Below are 6,000 nucleotides of genomic sequence, written 5' to 3'. Positions count from 1 at the left end.
AAGGCTACAGATGTAAATACTTTGATGTAAAGAATAATCCTACAAAGTTTCAATCACATCCGATGAACTTTGTCAAAGATATAAAATGTCTAATTTTTCCTTTGACGCTGACCTGTGACCTTGAAAAAGGTCAAAGGTCAACGAAACCATCGTTAAAGTGTAGAGGTCATTGGAGGTCACGACTAAACAAAATATGAGCCCGATCGCTTTGATAGTTTCCGAGAAAAGTCCAACGTTAAGGTGGTGTCTACGGCCGGCCGGACAGACTAACACTGACCGATTACATAGAGTCACTTTTTCTCAAGTGACTCAACTACCCAACGACGACATCTGTGAAGCTCGACAGTTTCTTGTTCACACGAGTGCATAAATTAACCTAGTTATTACGTGGTGTTTGGTCGGAGTTCGATTCAACTTGAGTGATTCCGGCCTCGATTTTGTTTTACACAAACTCATGATGACGTCTGACATAGTTTGCTTAGTGACGTGTCTTTTTGTGCATGATGTGGTGATCTACCTGATCTAAATTTAGATCCAAAAATAGGTCAAGACCAGCCGGGTCCGAGTACGAAATTAATTCGTAAAAAATCGCACTTCTTGACACTTTCCTTCAAATTCCTTTACGATCAACCACCGGGGCCACCCACATCATGTACACATACTAGGAACGCCGATTGGTGACCTGAACCAATTCCTTTAATGTCCTTGCAAGATTGCTCACGAAAATCCAGTTTTCCGCCGCGCCAAGTTTCGAAACTATCTACAGCATGTACACATCCTGAACCAATGCCGTATTTTGCAACACATTCCTTCAAAATCCTCCAACTACACATCCTGCGACAACCGAATTTTGAAACAGATTCTTTCAAAGTCCGTTTGCAAGAACTCCAAGAAACGTGGGTACATTCTGACATCTTCACAGTCAGTAATTGTGAGCTGTGGATAGTCTCTAGGCGTCAGCCAAGCGTCAGCCAAATAAACTTCAGACTGAATGTTTCTCTGCCAATTTCAAGTGCTACTATTATGTTGAGGGAGAAAAGCATGTCAAGATCTTGAAACTGAAGCAGATTTGTGATGTAATTCGATCGATTTTACCCCAAATTGGATTTATTCGAAAACGCACCGAGCGGTTACGCCCCTTGAATAAGAAAAGGAATATTTTGCGTTGAAGCTAACTTCAAAGTAAAAATACCATTTCTCATCACAAATTAGAATCCAAGGGGGGAATACATGGTCCAAAGTTCGATGAGCAGCACTTTGGAGGGTAGGGGAATAGTCAGTATTAAGTTTGTGTGAGATAAAGAAAGCCGGCTGACGTCCTCCCTATAGCTGCATGTGGTGAAACCAGCTTTGTCTTGCTCAACATCCGCATTCTTCCCGTCTGTGCGATTCATTCAAACAGCCCATTGGTGGAACATGTATCCTTTCTCTTCACATCAGACAAGTTAAAGCGACGTCACTTTCTTTTTTTATTTGGTGTTTAACGTCGTTTTTAACCACGAAGGTTATATCGCGACGGGGAAAGGGGGGAGATGGGATAGAGCCACTTGTCAATTGTTTCTTGTTCACAAAAGCACTAATCAAAAATTTGCTCCAGGGGCTTGCAACGTAGTACAATATAATTATTACTTTACTGGGCCGGGAGAATGCAAGTTTCCAGTTCAAAGGACTTAACATTTCTTACATACTGCTTGACTAAAATCTTTACAAAAATTGACTATATTCTATACAAGAAACACTTAACAAGGGTAAAAGGAGAAACAGAATCCGTTAGTCGCCTCTTACGAAAGCGACGTCACTGAAGTAAATCGTTGGCCAGTTATAGTCAGCCATTAGTCAAACAGTCAATCATTCCAAAAACAAAGAGACTGCCAACGTTCCAAAATTCAATATTAATATTCCAAAATATTGTTTTGTCAATAACAAACGTTACAACAACCTACCTTTCTTGTTTTTTGATTCAGTCAATCATTCCGTTGCAGGCTTGTTGATAAACTTTGTGAAAGAAAGGAAAGTAAGCGCTCTAAATGCATACGACATGTGCAATTAAGAATAAGAGTAAGTGATATTTATGCGGAAACAGTCTCCTGAGAATAACAAGCACTACAATGAACAAGCGACTTTCATTCTCCATTTCTTTTTCTAACCGGTTTTCCACACAGTGGTCAAAATGAAGAACAGTGTTTCAAATTGATCCTCTCCGTCCACCATGTAGGTATGTCCTTCTTCGAACATCGAAGTAAAGTTCACAGAGCGAATCGAATTTCAAAATGAAAAATATAGCCACGATTTCACAATTTCACCTCATTTACAACAAACGGTCGATTATTTTCTTTGGCTCATTGACAAATTAAAGTCCGAACTGATCAGATCCCAACAGTTTCCAAAAGCCAAGTGGCCACCGATTGTTGAAATCACGGAAAGTACTCACAGCGCGTGTTATGCGAAAACTGAACGACTAGTGACCCTGCATTAAACAAAATGCGTGCGTCACCCATCGTCACTTGCCCTCACTAAACGGATGTTGACGGCCATGACATAATTAAAGTAAAGCGTTCAGTAAAACATCCGTGTGTAAGCCTGAACTCTCTTAAAACATTTGAGCGTGAAACCAGAGACTGAGAAAATTGTTATTTGATATTCAGCCTCGTTGAAAATATTCGCAAAAACTAACTCATTTGAATGCAAATATGCTTTATTCCATTTAGTGTGTTAGTGAGATAAATGTCACTTTTTCAGTAGCAAAACACATGCACATTAGAGTGCAAAGCGGCAGCGTGCCAAATTCAACAATTCAACAGCAGTAACACAAAGTTATCTGGCTTTTGTTGCATGTCTGAATATGTTGTAATTCACAACAGAACGGGAGAACATATGCTGATCAGTTCCCAACACCGCCCCTTCTACGTTCTTTGCTCTTATATCTTTTTCCTGCAATAAAGTTCACTGACATAGAGGATTGATTGGTGATGATTTTAATTAAAACAGACAACAGCAAGGCACGTGTACCGGAAAGGCACAGGCAAGGACGTCCGCTCGAGTCCGATCACACTTTCTCTGTGATACGTACGTAACAGCTTCGAATACCTAACCTAATACATGTAGAACACTTACATTTTTGTGTTCAGCAGAACGGCCCAAGGACATACATGATTATATGTTACGGAAATGTTCTTCCATTAATACATCTACACTCCGAAGAGAAATCATAAAATGTCCCCAATATAATTTGTTATAGGAAACAGATGTCTGCTTCGCATATAAACAGGAGTGCTGACGTCATCAAATCTCACAAAAATCACGGAGCGTGTCGTCAGTGACGTGGGCTTTGGCCCAGTCATGACTAACTGGCCTCGCCGTGTGCAGTCAAGCGAAAACTTAAAGCTATAGCCGCTAACCTATGCTCGTTTTGTAAGTGTTGATGGTGGTGGATTGCTTGTGTATTTGTGGCATCGCATCACGAACATGTGTGTACCATGGATGGTCTATATACACATCATTATTCGCATTTTTCAAATTTTGTCTTTCTGTTGTTGTTTTTTTTTGGGGGGGAGATTTAAAAAAAAAATTAAGAAAATTGTGCGACTCACTCTGTAACCTCCTCCGAAAGCGGCGTATGGCTGCCTAAATGGCGGGGTAAAAACGGTCATACACGTAAAATTCCACTCTTGCAAAAACACGAGTGTACGTGGGAGTTTCAGCCCACGAACGCAGAACGAGAAGAACTCTGTAACCGAGTATACACTTTTAAGTATTTACACCAGTCGACCCACTGTGTGCACTTACCGCGATATCTTTATTCCGTAATCCCTTTGTCTCATCATTTATGCCCTTCATTTCATCCCGTTTTATTATATTGCAAAATCTCCGCTGGTAAACAAAACCACAAACGCTTTATTGTATCTGGCTAAAAGAAAGAATGAACAAAATGGCAACCGCAAAACTTTAGCAGTTGTGAAAACTTTGGCAACAACTATTTACTGCATGCCCGCTCCTCATGTTTTGGTACGATGGAGCATTTAAGGGAAGATTCTGAATAATTACCCTCTGCCGTCAAAGTTTTACTAATCTAAAAAAAAAAACGCTCGTGCTGCAAACCCCGTTTTCTTTTAATACTTTCTACCCCAGCTATGTTGACCAAGTTTTTTGTTGCCGAGAACAGCTGTGCGCAAACAGGTCACTCAGAATTGTAGTAACTGTGTAGTAACTGTGTATCAACACGCTGGAATGCAGGCGTTAGATGGACGTTACAGGAAGCGACTGAAGCTAACAGTCTGAGCTGATATATCCGCACCTGGTCAGATAGAGCCACATGAGTGGGTACGCATATATATCCGTGCCTGGGAGACAATGAGTTAAAGGATTATGAGGGAAAAAATAATGTATTTCTCTGAGGCTTGATTTTAGAACGTTAGCCGTCTATCTAATTCGGTAGGCCTCGTGATGGTAGGCCTCGTGATGGTAGGCCTCGTGATGGTAGGCCTCGTGATGGTAGGCCTCGTGATGGTAGGCCTCGTGATGTTCGGATCCTCGATTAAAAATTAACAAACACTTAAAACACTGCGTTTACAAACACGTACATAAATTGTTTCTTTTCGGAGTATTTCCGCATACATGCATACATGCCGTTCTGTGTCGCAGTTGTTGTGCCATTCTCATTTCTTATGTTTACGTAGCTTTCTCTTCTTCTTTGAACTTAACAACACAAACCATTGACACACTTCGTTTTTGAGCATGTTTGAAGCCTCTGTTGTCCACCTTAGTCCTCCATGCACACATGCGATTCAGATTCACAGTTTCTGTCGTGCGTTTGCCGTAGTTCTCCGTCATTTCGCTCTCTGTCCTTTCTTATTCTGCTGAAACAACACATCTTATCAAATATGCAACGCCAAAGCTAAGTGCAGCGAGCTTTCTGAAGTCGACTCCGCCCAGTTAATACGAGGCTTAACCGAGAATAAAGCTTTTTGATATCAAGAAGCACATTCTTTGTCCCTGTCTGCCGTACGTATGTCCGCATACGCACGATTTAGGTTCGAAGATGGTGTTGTTCGTTTTTCAATGTCTGCTGTCATATCGCAGGGTTGTTTTTTCTTCTGCTAAAAATAATATGTCGTTCATCACAGGGCAAACGAACTAACCGAAGATAAAGTTGGTTAATGTGAAAACGTGAATTCTCTGCTGCAGTTTGTCGTATTTCCTCCGCTTATGTGCCATCGACGGTCGCATTTCCGTTTCTCGTTTCTTTTGGTTATGCCTTTTCTTATAATAATAATAATAACAATAATAACTGGACATTTTTAAGTGCGTAACCTATGGCTCTTTACAAAAGATTATACAGAATAGAACAATTAAATGTACAACCTTCATAAAACAATCAACCATACGGACAAAAATCACCACGTGTACTGTTCACACAGTATTCACACATTCTTCCAGAATAAAACTATTAACACATAACTGATTGAAATATCCAAGTCACGAATAACAAAAAACAATGTGTCTGCCGAGTGCTGCACTGCTAATTGTGTGACATTCCGCGTCGCAGTTTTCCTTTTTTCGAATACAATTTACGATTTTAAGTCGCAGTTACTGTTAATGTTGTCAGTTATTTTTTTGCCTGATGAATAGTTTGCTTTCCCTTTTTTTCTTTTTTGTTTAAATTAAAAACAATACAATTTTTTTCCCAATCACATGATACGTAAATATAAACCACGGATGACCTTTCTAATACTGACACGCAAATCCTTTGTTGCTGTCATTTGTACTTTCGACTTTGGTACGATTCCGCGGCGCAGTTCCTGCGGGCAGTTATTCTTTGCCCCTGGCATATAACCACTTCATGTTTTTAGATCTCTCTTTTCTTTCTCCTTAATGAATCCAAATATCTATTTGTTCACAATATCCACGACGGAATAAAGAACGAATGCACATAATCACAGTCATCGCTGGCTGTCGACGGCGCAAGGATTTCGCACAAAATGAATCCAACCAGGAACCTTG

At 40.3% G+C, this 6,000-nt stretch overlaps 2 long non-coding RNA genes across 2 annotated transcripts in view; both read right to left on the bottom strand.

The window, feature by feature from the left end:
- Positions 1-6,000, bottom strand: part of LOC138955136 (uncharacterized) — an 83,780-nt gene that overhangs the window by 1,658 nt on the left and 76,122 nt on the right. The window lies entirely within an intron of this gene.
- LOC138955138 (uncharacterized) lies at positions 3,563-4,107 on the bottom strand. Its single transcript, XR_011452117.1, has 2 exons — positions 3,735-4,107; positions 3,563-3,598 (listed from the first exon to the last, which is right to left on the bottom strand). It is a non-coding gene; the product is annotated as an uncharacterized lncRNA (long non-coding RNA).

The sequence above is a fragment of the Littorina saxatilis genome, unplaced genomic scaffold (assembly GCF_037325665.1).
Source record: "Littorina saxatilis isolate snail1 unplaced genomic scaffold, US_GU_Lsax_2.0 scaffold_389, whole genome shotgun sequence".
In the NCBI taxonomy this organism is placed as follows: Eukaryota; Metazoa; Mollusca; class Gastropoda; order Littorinimorpha; family Littorinidae; genus Littorina; species Littorina saxatilis.
Note: the sequence above shows the minus strand (reverse complement) of the source record. Positions and strands in the feature narration are given on the sequence as shown.